Source organism: Humulus lupulus, chromosome 5 (genome assembly GCF_963169125.1).
Source record: "Humulus lupulus chromosome 5, drHumLupu1.1, whole genome shotgun sequence".
NCBI lineage: Eukaryota > Viridiplantae > Streptophyta > Magnoliopsida > Rosales > Cannabaceae > Humulus > Humulus lupulus.
In genome coordinates this window covers 133542217-133560014 of record NC_084797.1, presented here as the reverse complement: position 1 = coordinate 133560014, position 17798 = coordinate 133542217, and positions in this window count along the sequence as shown.

Genomic DNA, 17798 nt, shown 5'->3' with positions numbered 1-17798 from the left:
TTGAGGTAACCTTAAAGACCTAAGTTAAATAAAACAAAACAAAGGAAACACTTAGAAGCTTGGAGAAACCGACCGAAACCTCTTCCTTTCTCTCTTTCTTTCTCTAAACCATATCAAGGGGAACTTTGAGGAGATTAAGCTAGGAAAATTCAGAATTCAAGGCTGGAGGGAATCAGAGCTTGGAACTTAGAGGATTAGCTCAAGATTTAATTAAGCAATGGTAAGCCTTTATTTTGATGAACTATATTGATTTTTTGTTGATATTTCCAGAGCTTGCATGTGAGTAAAATGGTGAATCGCTCTTGATTGTTTGGGTAAGTTTTGGGATGATTATTGTTGGGTTTTGCATCTCGGATTGCTCTGGAAATGTTGTATATTATTGAGTGGGATTGTAGGGTTGATTTTGTGATAAATTGGCTGGGTTTTCGTGGCATTAATGGAGGATTTTTCTGGGTTTGAAGGGTCTAGTCGTGGCATTATTCCTGCTGAGCCGCGGCTCTCCGAAGCATGTTGGTGGCCTGGAAGAGGGGCGGGCCGCGGCATGCCCAAGCTCGGATTAGGGGGCTGTGCTTGGGACATCGATACTTGAAAAGCTTGGGACACAAGTAAGAAAACTACTGTTCTCGTAGAGCTTGTATGCAGGGCATAGCCCTTTGATTGAGTTTGTTCATGTTTGGTATTTGTTTTATTATGCTATGTACCCATATGTGTGAATGTTCGGCAAGAGCCGAGAACGGCGCAGGCCGAGACCGGCGTTAAGCATGTGGAGTGCAAGGTCTAGTGCGGCAAGGGGCCGGGAGCAGCGTTTAGCACGCACAATGCGAGTTGCCAGGGCGAGACCCTAAAGGATACCTGGGATATCCTTATGGTGTGGACCACGAACCCAGGGCCTGGTAAGGCACCTGGGATGGCATGGTCGTATGTGTATTGCCTATTGATGGCCTGTTTATATGCTAAGTGTTTGATATGCATATGTTATATGCTTGTAAGGGTTTTCTTGCTGGGCTTCTGCTCGCGGGTGCTCTGTGGTGTAGGTAAGGGCAAGGGGAAAGTCAACCAACCATGAGTACGGAGAGTGTGAAGCGACGCGTACATGTTTGGCCTGCCTGTCTGCCACGGGCAGGGGTATTTTGGGAGATGATTGTACTAAACTTGGATTTTGTCGTCTAGTCGACTATGCTTGTGTTTATGTGTTGTAAACATTTCTAAATAGTGTTTTGGGATCCCAAATGTTAAACACTTTATGATTTTCTGTAAATGGAATTATTTTCAAAGTTTATGACTTTGTTTATGGTTTAATTACATGTATGTCTTAAAACCTCGATTAGCGAGTTAAATGCACATTTTAAACTCACTTAGTAACGGCTCTAAGGAAGTAGGGCGTTACAACTTGGTATCAGAGCGAGCCAAGGTTTATGGTTTCTAGAGATTGACCGAACCTGTATGATCGCTGTCAGTGACAAGCTTGACTCAGCGTTGGTTGGTATGATTGACTAATATGCTTGAATATGTGATTGAATGCCCTGTTTGCCTGATTATTTCATATAGAGCATGATGAATGAGATAACATATGCATGACACCAGGGCATGGCCCGTTGTGTGTTATTTGCTATCTGTATGTTATGTGGAATGTTGTTTATGGGCTGGCTGACGTGAATTGGGAGGCAGTTTTGGATTTGTTATCATGCCTGATGAGCGGCGTCGTTGGTTGCGAGCATATTTGTTGAGATGCCTCGACAATCATCTAGACTCCGTGGCAATAGGGCTGAGGATGATAACCAGGGTCACGACACTCCACCTGCCCCATAGAATTGGCAAGAGATGTTTGCCAAAATGGAAGTAAGATTGCAACGAACAGTGGAAGAACTTCGACAGTTAAGGAAGCACGCCCCTCCACAGGTCACTGGGTTTCCAGTTCAACACGTTGTGGCGCCAGTGCTGGTTCAACCTGTTATGGAGAACAGGTGGGAATCTTTATATGATAGGTTCAGGAAACAACATCCTCCCACCTTTTAGGGTGGATCAGACCCACTACGGGCAGAGCAGTGGATGAATATGATTTCCTCAATTTTGGATTTTATGAGGGTTGAGGGGAATGAGAGGGTAGCTTGTACTAGCTACATGTTCAGAGAGGATGCCTGCATCTGGTGGGATGTAGAGGTTCAGAGAAAGAATGTGACCATTATGACTTGGGAAGAGTTCAGGAACATATTCAACGAGAAATGCTACAGTGTTGCAGTTCGAGCTACGAAGGTTGATGAGTTCATCAACCTGACTCAGAACCGGTTGACCATGACTGAGTATGCTTTCAGATTTGACTGATTGGCACAGTTTAAGCCAGATTTACTGCTGACTGATGCGGCAAGGAGAGACAGATTTATACGTGGATTGAATGTTATGATCGCCCGTGATGTAAAGATCACCTTGGATCTAGAGACTACTACCTATGCTCAGGTTGTGGACAAGGCCCTTACAGATGAGGGGGTCGAAGCTCAGATTTGGAAGGAAAGCGCTATTAGGCACGATGCCAGGATGATGGGGCCTCCTTTTGTTGGATCCAGTTAGGGTAGTGGCTCCAGTGAGCAGAAGAGGAATGCCCCAGATTCCTTTGTTCCTCCTAGTTCAAATAGGAGGGTACGGGGTGGTTCTAGTGGTCGTCAAGGCAGAAGTGACAACTGGAGGAGTTTTCCCGTGTGTCCACAGTGCAGACGATGACACCAGTGTGAGTGCAGAATTAGGGCCTGCTTTGTCTATGGGAGTGCCAACCATCTGAAGAGGGACTGCCCACAAATCAGGAAAAAGGAGCCGAAGCCGAGCGACAGTCTTGCTCCTGCCAGAGTATTTACTTTGACTCAGACTGAGGTGGAGGCTAGCCCCTCGGTTGTGACAGGTCAGATTTCTAGTGCTGGATCTTCTTATAATGCATTGTTTGATTCGAGAGCTACTTATTCGTTTGTGTATGCAGAAGTGATAGATCAGCTGTGTAGACCTAGTGTTTTGTATGCTATGGGTTTTCAGACTTTGTGGCCAACTGATAACTGGTAGTCTCTAGGAGATGGATTAGATCTTTACCAGTAGAGGTAGATGGTAGGGAGTTATCTATTGATCTGATTGAGCTAGTGATGGATGACTTCGATATGATCCTAGGAATGGATTGGCTATCGATGTATGGGGCGACGATTGACTGCAAGCGCAGGATGGTGACTTTTGAACCAGAAGCGGAGGTACCCTTTGTATTTGTGGGGACAGTTGGTGGACCACAAATACCTATGATTTCAGCAGTGAAGGCTAGAGACCTGATGCGGGAAGGTTGCATGGGATTCCTAGCGAATGTTGTGGATACCTCCAATGTTGTGTCGGTTGGACCAAGTGAGACTAGATTGGTGTGTGAGTTTCTAGATTTATTTCCATCAGATCTGCCAGGGTTGCCACCATAGAGGGAGATTGATTCTATTATTGAGTTGGCGCCAGGGGCAGAGCCAGTATCTAGGACACCTTACAAAATGGCTCCGGTGGAGTTAAAAGAGTTGAAGATTAAGTTGCAGGAGTTACTTGATTTGGGGTTCATCAGACCGAGTATCTCGCCATGGGGTGCTCCTGTGTTGTTCGTTAGGAAGAAGGATGGATCTCTTAGGATGTGTATTAACTACAGGGAGCAGAATAAGTTAACCGTTAAGAATAAGTATCCACTGCCTAAGATCGATGATTTATTTGATCAGTTACAGGGAAGAACAGTGTCTTCCAAGATAGACCTCCGATCAGGTTACCACCAGTTAAGGATTAAAGAGGAGGACATACCGAAGACCGCTTTTCGAACAAGGTATGGACACTATGAATTCCTGGTTATGTCCTTTGGATTAAATAATTCCCCAGCAACTTTTATGGATATGATGAATAGGGTTTTCAAGGATTATTTGGATAAGTTTGTGATTGTGTTCATCGACGACATTTTGGTGTACTCTCAGTCAGAGACAGAGCATGAGCAGCATCTACGGTTGGTATTGCAGTGGTTAAGGGAGCATAGGTATGCTAAGTTCAGTAAGTGTGAATTCTGGTTACTGCAGGTTACATTTCATGGCCATATCGTCAGTAAGGAGGGGATTCTGGTTGACCCAAGTAAGATTGAGGCAGTGAGAGATTGGCCTAGACCGAGCAATGTTCCTAAAGTGAGGAGTTTTCTGGGATTGGCGGGATATTATCGGCGGTTTGTTGAGGGGTTCTCCAGAATAGCTATGCCATTGACAGAATTGACAAAGAAGAAGACAAAGTATGTCTGGACAAACAGATGCGAGAACAGTTTCAAAGAGTTAAAGTGGCGATTGATCACAATGCCAGTGTTAAGTCTGCCGAGAGATAATGAGAAGTTTGTGGTTTATTGTGATGCTTCCAGGCAGGGTTTAGGGTGTGTGCTGATGCAAGCTGGTAAGGTGATAGCCTGTGCATCGAGATAGTTAAAGGAGTATGAGCAGAGATATCCCACGCATGACTTGGAGTTGGTAGCAGTGGTATTTGTACTTATGATTTGGAGACATTATCTTTATGGAGAGAAGTGCGAGATATACACCGACCATAAGAGTTTGAAGTACTTCTTCACTCAGAAGGATCTGAATATTCGCCAGAGACGGTGGCTGGAGTTGGTTAAGGATTATGATTGTGATATCCTATACCATCCTGGGAAGGCTAATGTAGTGGCTGAAGCATTGAGTCGGAAAGGCCCAGGATAGTTGTTGAGTTCAGGAGAGATATCTGAGAAGCTAGCTGAGGAGATGACTAGAGCGGGTATAGAGTTGGTGGTTGGTCGATTAGCCAACATTACTCTTCAGTCTATACTCCTTGAGAGGATTCCCAGTTGAGAAGTCACAGAGAGAAAGTCTTAGTCGGAGCGACTAAGGACTTTTCTATTTCAGAGATAGGGTTACTAAAGTACAAGGGTCGGATCAGCGTTCCGATGGATTCAGATATCCGGCGAGAGATCTTAGATGAATCGCATACCACTCCCTATTCCTTGCATCCGGGTACGACGAAGATGTACGAGGATTTGAGAGCTTTGTATTGGTGGTCGGGCATGAAGAGGGATGTGGTGGATTATGTGGCCAAGTGCTTAACTTGTCAGCAGGTCAAGGCTGAGCATTAGAGGCCAGCAGGATTGCTGCAGCCTCTTGGGATTCCAGAATGGAAGTGGAAAGATATCACCATGGACTTCGTGGTTGGTTTGCTGAGGACCGTGGGATAGCATGACTCGGTGCTGGTGATTGTGGATAGGTATACCAAGTCCGCCCACTTCTTACCTGTCAGGACGACTTATACTGTGGAGCAGTATGCCGAGTTATATGTGAAGGAAATTATTCGACTTCATAGGGCTCTGAGGTCGATAGTATCCAACAGGGACCCCACCTTCACTTCCAAGTTTTGGGAGAGTCTGTAGAAGGCTATGGGCACCCAGTTACGGTTTCGTACCGCTTATCATCCTCAGACAGATGGACAGTCTGAGAGGACGATTCAGATATTGGAGGATATGTTGCGAGCCTGCGTGCTGGATTTTGGGGGATCTTGGAGTAAGTATGTAACACCCTAGATAACCAAGACTGTTACATTGTATTTGAAATAGTTCAAGACTTGCTAATCAAGCCATTTAGATAAAACATGAATCTAATGACACAAACAGGTTAGGTTTAAAAGATTTTGGTTGTAAACGAAATCATTTTCATTAAAATAAGTGTTTGGTACATGGGATCCCAAAACAGGGTACAAATAACGTAATTGCAGAATTTCTAAACTTTGTAAATAGTCATGACACTCTAATGGAAAAATACACGTTTCAGGTTCCCGTTCCCGTACCAACCCTCGATCGTGGCAGCCGAGTAGCTGACAATGTACACCTCGCCCCCAGAGCTCTCCAACCCATGGTCAACTCGCCTTACCCTTGCCCTTACCTACACCACGTAGCACCCGTGAGCCAAGGCCCAACAAGAAAACATAACATTTAAACACAATCACTAATAATATCTGATTATTTCACAAGACATAACCAGGTACTCAACAGTACACAACATTCACCCGTTCAACGATAACATTCAACAAGCTAAAAATCTGCCATTCAATTAACCAACATATCATAATAATCATATTAATTGCAATCAAATCACATGATAATTAGGGCCGACAACTTAGGCCGCACCCTCTGTTTAACCTATTGACTGCGGCCCGCTTAAACCGAGCTCAGTGCATAATAAGTTGTCCTCGGCTACCAATGGTTGAGCCGTGCCCTATGCGCAAGTGTAAACTTCGGCGCTCTTAGGCCGCACGTTTACTATTTACATGGCGTGATACCATCCATTTACAATTCACATGGCATAATACCATCCTCTTAAAGAGCATACAAAACAGGGAACCCTTAGTCCCAATACAAATCCACAACCAGGTGCAGTTTTCTTACCTTTAATTCCAAGTGCTTTAATTAGGAAAGACGACCGCCGAGCATGATCCTGCCTCGAGCCCAAGCTTACACCTAGTCACAACCATAATAAAGGATTCCATCAATAGTTGTAAAAGGCTTCCGTATAAGGTTCTAATATCCGGAACATCGAATTCCACCAAACACAGTAGTGGAATTGATCCCGAGCACCCTAGGTTAAATTTTCATGTTCAAAATCCCAAGGAAACAAATTTCCTTAAGGGTAGCGGCCAAAGCCTTCCCATGCCGCAGCATGGCCCCAAACGGAGGGCAACCTCACCCAGAAATAGACACGGGCCGCAGCCCTACATGCCCCATGCCGCGGCCCGCCCTCCTTCTCTAGCACCCCTCAGCTTCAAAGGGCCGTGGCTCACCAAGAACTATGCCACTGCCCGACCCCTTTGAACCCAGAAAAACCACCATTTTCAACTCTCAAACCTCACTCAAAACCTTTCATAATCATCCCAATAACACACTCCAACTATCAAAAACATTCCTACATGATTTCAGAAGCTTAAGCCAACATAAACCTAATCTAGAAACCCATCAAAACACCATTTCAATTTCTGAAACCCACACACCCAAGAACTCCAAAGCTAGTCAAGGAAACACTAAAATACAAACATTAGATCATAAATTCGAGCTTACCATCACTGAAGACCTAATCCTCCAAGCAATTGCTGAGCTAGCACCCAAGCCTTCAGTCTTAATTCAACCTTGAAATTAAGAACCCAAGAACTCTTGGAACTCATCCTCAAACCACATAATCAACTGGTCAAGAACTGAAATTCAATGCTTACCTTAGTTTCTAGTTAGATTCCTTAGCCTCCACTAAATTAATCCTCCAAATCTTCCATTCAAATCCCTGTGTTTCAAGCTAACCCTCATAATTTTAAGAAGTTTCCTTGAGAGAAAAGAAAAAGGATGGGGGAGGGTCAGTTCTTGATGTTTCTACTGCCTTCCTTTGTTTTGTTTTACCTTATTTACTTCACTTAAGTTAATCTCAAAGCTGGGGGTGCCAAAAACGTCCTCGAGGGAAAAATGGTAAAATTCCCCGGTATTCCCACCTGGGCTTCCTAACCTCGAATATATCTCCAATTATTTATTTCCATAACCCGATAACCCAATTAACCATCTAATATCCCAACTACCCCTTGACTCACCCGAGTCAAGTATCGGGTCCTGTTGTGACTTTCCCGCTACCTGCTCCCTAGGATTGCCTAGTGCCGAAAGCTGCAAAAACACACATATATATATCCATATAATAATGTGGTCTCAACAATTTATCACAAACAATCACGTTTATGCCCTAACGGACCAAAATTACAATTATGCCCTTACCAGCCAAGCAGGGCCCGCATGCCTATCCAAAACTCATAAACATTCATTCTAACACCATTAATTCACACGACCTCCAATTATGCCCTCCCGACACACTAATCAAGGCCCTTAAGCCCTATTAGTAATTTTGGGTCGTTACAAAGTATCTCCCTTTGATCGAGTTCTCGTACAACAACAGTTATCAGGCGACCATCGGAGTGGCTCCATATGAGATGTTTTATGGAAGGAAGTGTAGATCACCTATCCATTGGGATGAGACAGGTGAGAGGAGTTATTTGTGTCTTGAGATGGTTCAGAAGACCAATGAGGCGATTGAGAAGATTAGAGCGTGAATGCTCGCCTCCCAGAGTCGCGAGAAGAGTTATTCAAATCTGAAACGCATGAGCGTGGAATTTCATGTTGGTGACCATGTGTTTCTTTGGGTTTCACCTTTGAGGGGAGTGAAACGGTTTGGTGTTCGGGGCAAGCTGAGTCCTAGGTTTGTTGGCGCCTTTGAGATTCTGAAACGGGTTGGAGAGGTAGCTTATAGACTGGCGATGCCTCCAGCTTTGTCAGGAGTTCATGATGTCTTTCATGTGTCCATGCTTCGGAAGTACGTGTCAGATTTGACACACGTTTTGAGTTATGAGAATTTAGAGCTGTACTAGGATTTTTCTTATGAGGAGAAGTCGGTTCAGATTCTTGACCGAAAGGATTAAGTCTTGCGAAGCAAGACCATCGCCTTGGTGAAAGTGTTGTGGAGGAACAGAAAGGTTGAGGAGGCGACATGGGAACTTGAATTAGTGATGTGAGAGCGGTATCCCGAGTTGTTCAGGTAATTTCGAGGATGAAATTTCTATAAGGAGGGGATAGTTGTAACGACCCAAATTTACTAATACAGCTTAGGGCCTTCATTAGCGTGCTTGGAGGGCAATAAGTGAATTATGGTTATAATATGTGAATTTATGAGAATATGTGATTAGAGATGCATGTTTAGTTGAATTAAATATGCATGTGGGCCCCGTCTGGATATTAGGGGAATGTTTGTAATTTTAGCCCGTTTAGGGCATAAATGGGATAAATGAGATAAATGTGATATGCTTGTGATATATCTGTGTAGCACGATCCGAGATAGTCCTAGGGAGCCGTCAGGAAGTCACAATGGTGTTGAATATCTGACTCGGGACGAGTCGAGGGATATTCCGGGTATTAAATGTTTTATGGGGTTATCTGGTTATGGAAATAGATATTTGGAGATATATTTGAGGTTAGAATGTTTAGGAGGGAATATTGGGGAAATTTACCATTTTTCCCTCGGGGACGTTTTTGGCACCCCGAGCCTTGAGGTAACCTTAAAGACCTAAGTTAAATAAAACAAAACAAAGGAAACGCTTAGAAGCTTGGAGAAACCGATCCAAACCTCTTCCTTTCTCTCTTTCTTTCTCTAAACCAAACAAAGGGGAACTTTGAGGAGATTAAGCTAGGAAAACTCAGAATTCAAGGCTGGAGGGAATCGAAGCTTGGAACTTAGAGGATTAGCTCAGGATTTAATTAAGCAAAGGTAAGCCTTTATCTTGATGAACTATATTGATTTTCTGTTGATATTTCTAGAGTTTGCATGTGAGTAAAATGGGCCGAGTGCGGCCGGGAGAAGCGTTTAGCACGCGGAGTGTGAGTTGCCAAGGCGAGATCCTAAAGGATACCTGGGATATCCATACAGTGTGGACCGCGAACCCAGGGCCTGGTAAAGTGCTTAGGACGGCATGGCCGTATGTGTATTGCCTATTAATGGCCTATTTATATGCTAAGTGTTTGATATGCCTATGTTATCTGCTTGTAAGGGTTTTCTTGCTTGGCTTCGGCTCACGGGTCTTCTGTGGTGCAGGTAAGCGCAAGGGGAAAGTCACCCAACCATGAGTACGGAGAGCGTGAAGCGGCGCGTACATGTTTGTCCTACCTGGCTGCCACGACCAGGGGTATTTTGGGAGATGATTGTACTAAACTTGGATTTTGTCATCTAGTCGACTATGCTTGTGTTTATGTGTTGTAAACATTTCTAAATAGTGTTTTGGGATCCCAAAGTTTAAACACTTTATGAGTTTTTGTAAATGGAATTATTTTCAAAGTTTATGACTCTGTTTATGGTTTAATTACACACACGTCTTAAAACCTCGATTAGCGAGTTAAATGCATGTTTTAAACTCACTTAGTAACGACTCTAAGGAAGTAGGGCATTACAATCGTGTGAGTCAAATATTTTTCCACCATTACTTTACCTGCCCACACACATCTTGAGGTGTAGAGATTCAGCTTGGAAGATCTTGGTCTAAGTATTCACAAAGCTACTTTGGACTGGATGTTCGTTAAAGTTACTAAAAGATAGCGATGATTCTTGATTGTTCTACAACTGATAAATTCTCATCTTTTTCATTGTGTTTTATTAATGTTTTGCATATTAATGGATCTGGTTATTTAAAGATTATTTAAATTAATTTTTTTGAAATCTCTGGGCCCGCCACCCTGTGCTTTCCGCTACGCATACGGTAAACTAGTTGCCAACAATTGGTATTAGAGTGGTCATTAATCTCTGCATACATTAATTTCTGTGTGGGTATAATATGCATTCATATATTATTGTAATATGTGATTAATGGATGAATGTTTGTTCTTAAGAGTCATTAATTATATGGAGTTTTGGGTTTAAGAATTATTCTTAATTTTTATAGATCTATAAAATTGTAAGTCATATAGGGCATAAGATTTTTGTAATGTAATTTTATGCATTTAAAATAATTTTCAAATGTGTAAATCCAAGCCCCATGCCCCTAGGTGCCTTCTCGACACTTGCTACTCGAGTACCAGGCGCACCAAACGCACTAGCGCGCCTGTCTCGGCTGGAGCCGCCCCTCGTGCTTGCTCGCCTAGCCGCGCCCCAACACGCCCTTGCCTAGTCGCGCCCCTATGCGCTTCCTGCCTTTGTCATGCCTGCTGCACACCTAGCTCGCTCCTTTGACGTGCCCAACCTTTGTGGCTTGGTGAGTTGGGGGCTCTTTGAGCTGCCCCACCAAACCGATCCACTTATTGTAAATCATCACCACTTGGCTCCTTACCTGAGTCATAGGGTGGTTGGTGGTTTCCTTGAATTTGTGGGACTGGCCCAAATTATTAATTTGAATTTTAAAATTGTAATTAAATTTTGAATTAAGTGGCCCATGTTCAAAATGGACCTAAATGACCTATTGGACTTTAATTAGACAAGTCCAATATTTTTAAAAGATTGTTTAAAAATTATTGAAGTCATTTATAACTCAAAATTGGGCTTGATGGAAACAAAATAATAGAAGGTCCAAAGATGGAGATGGAGATTCTACATGAAGCGTTGGTTTTATATTTATTTTATTTTGTAATTTATTGCAAGTGTTATAATTTTTCTAGATATACCCAATACACCTGGTTTACATTTATTTATTTATTTAAATATTTGAATGTATTAAATGTGTTTAATAACATTTTCAAGCATTTAACATGCCATACATATTAACCACACAAAATCTAATTAAATCATGTATCTCATAACGAGTAGAAACATGTTTTGTTTAGAAATGCCCTATTTAATTATATGCATTTAATGAATCATATAATTAATCTAAAACAAAATGATTAATTAATTTTAAGTGTTAATTTCAAGACCTATTTGATAGTTTAAGGGCCTATTTAGTAGTTTGATTAAAAAACATAGGATGTTTTGAGAAAACACATATTCTAAAATAGTGAGTGGGAGCAAGAGTCATAACAATAGCTCATATGGTCTCCATTATTAGTTAACACTGATGTTTCGTGGAATATGCCTTGAGGTACCTTTGTTTGCGTCCCCCTAAGGATGGTTTCTGACTGTGTTATTATTCAAGGTTAGCTTCATTAAAGAATAGGATTGAATGATGTATTTCAAGTTTGACTGACCCTAAAACCCACTCTTGAGTTATGTCACTAATCTAAAATAATGGGCTACACTCACAAAGGTTAACTAGGCTTTCGAGCAGACTAGTTAATCTTGACAAAGCTAGCGATTGTTCGTAAGTTAAAAGAGAAAAAAAGTTGATTTTAAGTTTTCACTTATGGATTTGAGATGTGTCTCAAAATTAATTTGAGATTAGTCTCACCTACCGCAAGGCTGGTCCATTAATTTTCAAATTAATTTATTGCGAAATTAGTAATAATTGTTTTATATGTTATTTAAATTTGTTGCATTCATGCATCAAATTTATTATTTTAACAATTATTGATATTCATAATATGTGCTAAATTCATTTTGTTTTATTTATTTCAAGAATGAGGAATAACTCAAACTATGTTATTACTTTCGTTGCCAATGAGAAACTTATTGGTGACAATTTTATGAGATGGAAATCTAACATGATCAATGTTTTGATTTGTGAGAACCATAGACTTGTCTTTACTAAGGAATGTCCAAGGGTCCCTGCTGCCACTGCTCTTAATACTATTAGGGAGAAGAATGATGCTTGGATTTTATTATACAACAAGGCTAAACGCTACATGCTTGCTAGTATGAGTGATGTACTCATAAAGAAGTATGAAGACATGGAAACTGCATATGAAATATGGGAGTCCTTCAAGCCATGTTTGGACAGCAGTCCAATCAATGCAGATATGAGGCTACCAGAGCTCATATGAACATAAAAATGAAGAAATGAGTTTCTGTCAGAGGACATTTTCCAAACATGATTAATACAATGCATGATGTAGAAGTTCATTTAGCAACCATTGATGAGTTCACTCAAGTTAGCCTGATACAGGAATCACTCACACCTGCTTTTTTCACATTTTCTACCAACTATGTTATGAACAAGTTGGATAATAATATTACTCAATTGTTAAATGAGTTGCATACTTTTGAATAACTCAATAAATGTAATTCAAAAGCAGAAGAAGCAAATGTTGCTGATTCTAAACCTTCCTTTTCAAAAGGGAAAAATAAGAAGAGAAAGAAATCCAATGAAAAGGACAATGAAAAACTAGAAAAGAAGCCTAAAGAGTCATCTAAAGGCAATGAGAACAAAGAGAATAAGGATAACAAAACTTCCAAGAAAAAGCAACACAAATGGACATGCTTTCATTGTGGAGTTGAGGGTCATTAGAAGAGAAATTGTCATATGTATCTCTCAAACCTAAAAGAGAAGAAGAAATGTAAATATGATTACTTGTTTTAAAAGTAAGCTTAGTGGATGATGTATCATCTTCTTGGATTGTTGATTTTGATGCCACTAACCATGTTTTATTTTCATTACAAATTCTTAGTTCTTCGAGGGAACTTGTTAATGAGGGGGTGACTATGAGGGTTGGCAGTGGTCAAGTCGTCTCTACAAAAGAAGTTGGAACAACCCATTTAGAATTTGATCAAAAAAATTTCTTGTTTTGGACAATGTTCTATTTCATTCCTGGATTTACTAGAAACTTAATTTCTGTTTCTATGTTGCATGAATAAGGTTTTGATATTTCTTTCAATAATAATTAGATTGTTATCTCAAGATCTGGTATTGAAATATGTCATGCAAAATTCAGTCATGGGTTGTATAAACATAAGGCAAAAGAACAATCTATATACAACTATGAAATGTTTAAAGTTGCAAACCCATGGTCTATTAGTCAAAATATTGATTTCGACAGTGAAACATATCTATGGCATTTGAGATTGGGGCATATTGGTTTGTATAGAATTAACAAACTAGCAAAGGATTAACCTTTAAGAGAATTAACTATTGGTTCTCTTGCAGTCTGTGAATCATGTCTGGAAGGCAAGATGACCAAAAGACCTTTCTCTACAAAAAGGTTCAAGAACCATAGAACCACTCCAACTCCTACACACTGATGTTTGTAGATCACTTAATGTTCTAGAGAGAGGAGGGTTTGAATATATCGTCACCCCCATTGATGATTTTTTAAGATATGGTTACCTATATTTGGTTTAAAAGAAATCTGAAACTTTTGGAAAGTTTAAAGAATTCCAAGATGAAGCTGAAATTTTTTTACGTAATTTACTGTAAATTCTTCCATCTAATTAAGGAGGAGAGTACTTGGATTATGAATTCAAGGACCACTTGCGTGAGCATGGAATTCAATCATAACTCACTGCACCTGGAACACCATAGAAAAATAGTTTACAAAAAGAAGGAACGAGAGATGAGACATGGTTAGATCAATGATGAGCTATTCATCATTGCCACTATCATTCTGGGGCTATGCCATTAAATGTGCAATGTACATATTAAATGTTGTTCCATCCAAGTCTATCAAGAAGACACCGTTAGAAATATGGAATGGTACTAAACCTAGATTACACCATTTTTGTATTTGGGGGTGTCCAGCACACGTGCTGAGAGGAAAGACTGGAAAGTTGGATTCTCACACTGAATTTTGCATGTTTGTGGGATATTCCAAACAGATTAGAGGTGGTATATTCTATAGTCCTGAAGAAAATAAAATATGTGTATCGACAAATACTACATTTATTGAATATGACTATATTAACAACCACAAGCCTCAAATTAAGGTTGTACTGGAGGAGATGGTCTCAGATCTAGTAAATAGATCATCAACAGTTCGCAATGAAAAATGACCAGAAGAAGCCACAAGTTCTAGTCAGAACAATAGAGAGCTTCACCATAGTAGGAGAGTTGTAAGGAAGCCAATTCGCTATGAACACGAATTACAAATGCTTGTGTCTGACACAAACAAAGATGACCCATTGACATATAGAGATTCAATTAGAGATTCAGGAAAAGAAAAATTTCAAGATGGCATGAACCTAGAAATGGAATCGATGTATTCCAATTATGTTTGGAGTCTTAAGATCTTCCTAAAAATGTTAAACCCATTGGCTGCAAATGGATATTCAAGAGGAAAAGAGAAGCGAATGGGAAAGTAGAAACTTTCAAAGGTAGGCTTGTAGCCAAGGGCTATACTCAGCGAGAAGGGGTTGATTATGAAGAAACATTTTCTCATGTGGCCATGCTTAAATCCATTCGCATATTCTTCTCCATAGTTGTTTGTATTGATTATGATATATGGAAAATGGTGGTTAAGATAGCTTTTCTAAATGGCTCTCTTGACAAGACCATTTATATGCCTCAACCAGAAGGGTTCGAAATAAAAGGTGAAGAGCAAAAGGTTTGCAAGCTTCTTAGGTCCATTTATGGACTCAAACAAGCTTCTAGATCTTGGCATCTGAGATTTGACGACACAATCAAAACGTATGGTTTTGAAGAAAATGTTGTCGATCCTTGTGTCTATTAACAAATCAAAGATGACATTGCGGTATTCCGGGTTCTTTATGTTGATTATATTCTACTGATTGGAAATGATGTATGAACATTGACAGAAGTAAAGAAACTACTAGAAGAGTAATTGCAAATGAAGGATTTCAGAGATGCAAACTACGTTCTAGACATCTAGATCCTTCGGGATCGACATAATAAAGTTTTGGCTCCATCTCAAGCGATTCAGTATGCATAATTCTAAGAAGAGTGACATGCCAACCCGTCATAAAATTGTCCTTTATAAAGAGTAGTGTCCTAAGACACCTCAAGAAGATGGGGATATGAGACAGTATCCCTACACCTCAGCAATAGGTAGTCTAATATACGCCATGTTGGGTACAATACCTGACATTTGTTATGCAGTAAGGATAGTCAGTCATTATCAATCCAATCCTAGATTGACTCATTGGATTGCAGTAAAGAATATTCTCAAGCATCTTAGGAAATCTAGAGAATATATTCTTGTATATTCAGGTGGTGACTTGAACCCCACTGGATACACTAATTTTGGTTTTCAATCAGGCAGAGATATGCAAAAATTGACTTATGGATCACTGTTCACACTTGGTGGAGAAGTTGCAGTCTGGCATAGTATCAAACGAACAAGTATTGTTGATTCTATCTCAAAAGTTGAATACATATAGGATTGTAAAGCAACAAAAGAGGCTTTCTGGCTCAAAAAGTTATATTTTGATTTGCAAGTTGTTCCAGACATGGATAAGCCATTGATCCTATACTATGATAATAGCGGGGTCGTAGCTAACTCGATGGACACAAGGAGTTAGAAGTGGGGAAGGCATATCAAGAGGAATTACCACTTGATTAGTGATATTGTTCACAAAGGAGATGTAGCAGTTATGGAGATAGCTTCAAAAAAATAACCTTGCAGCTCCTTTTACTATGACTTTGTCTACCAAGTCTTTTAAAGATTATCTTAGAAATATGGGTTTGAGGAAGATGCCTCATTTGCATTAGGGCAAGTGAGAGATTTTTGGGATTAATTCCTTTTAAAGCATATGTTTTGAGCAATGTTTTATGAAATAAATAATTGAAATGAATATTTTTCATATATTGATTGTTTATTATTTTTGATAGAATAATATTATATGAATATGAGAAAATTCCCAAGTTTGTTATTGGGACAACAATCTTGTATTTGTACGAGAGGATTAAGATGATAGGGAACGAATTTATATAGTTCGCAATAAAACAATATTATATGGAATCTTTGGATTAAATACTGTAAGTACGGTTTACTAGTATTATGAATACATGTAATTTAGATCCGGATTATTGATGTAGTTGGACATCTTAGTGGAGGAACTTTATTTAGAGTGGTTATACATGAATGGGGCCCGATATGTTATTAATACTTAATAATACTGTTTACTTTATAAGTATTAATTAAACATATCAATAAGATGATCATATACAAATAGTTCTTAATCTTGAAGTTATTATGAACTCCTTTTTATGTCATATGAGTTCTTTGATTCACTCGTTATGGTTTCTCAAAATGATCAGGCTGGAAACTTTTGTTTTGGGAACTCATTGATGTAAATGGCAAGGGACATAATATCCAGATATGGAATCTATACCTTTCCAAGAGGAATTGAATAATAATTCCCTTAAGGGTTAGCGTTTGGAATTGAAAGGTTATCGAGCTCAAATATATAAATGAGTTTATGAATTAGCGTTCACTAGTAAAGTTAATGGTACTTAAGGAAACAAGAAATAATTTAAAAGGTTAAATAGTAATTAATTCCTAATTTAATTATGAATCATTAATTAATGATTGAATTGTATGTAATGATTAAATCGATGGACACTTTTTATACTAAAAAGTACTCAATCAATAAATGTCTACAATTACAAGAGTGCGGTCTCATATTTTTAGTAAAATAATATTGAGATTAATAAATTATGGTTCTTATATTAAAGAGTTTTAATTAATAATCTAAATTTATTGCAATTTGAAATTATAAGTCCATAGTTCGTCAAGATGGCTCTATCGACATTATTCAAGGTGAGAGTTAAAATTTGGAAAAATGAGTGAAATGACATATTTGGAAGAAATTTGTTCTTCAGGGTCAAATATGTAATTTAGACAAATTAATTGATTAATATATTAATTTTCAAAATTAATTTATTAATTAATATAATTTTTGAAAATAATTTTGTAAATAGAATGGGAATTTTCGAAAATAACATTTATATAATTAAGATAATTAATTTTGAATTAATTAGTTTTATTAATTTAAATAATGTGAAAGGATATTTCTCATAATTGAAATTGGATTTGAATTTGAAATGATTTTTATTCTTTAATTAATCTAATAATACAAGTTATCAAGTTTAGATATTTTTGAATAAATAATTATTAAATAATAATTAAATAAAAGTAGTTGTAACACATCCCTTAAATCAGGAATGTGTTACTCGCCAACTACAGCACTGTAGTTGGCGTGTAACAAAGATCAAAGATTGAATCTTGATATTTCTTTAATTTCTTTTATTTCATTAATAATTGGTTTATTATTTGAATTTTAAATTTAATTATTTCTTTTATAGATCTATCAAATAGAAATTGTTTCAACATACGCTTAAGTGAAAAAAAATTCCTGAGAAAGAAAATTCTATGCTTTTCACCAAGAGAGAAAAATATAACATAATATTTTACTATCACAAAA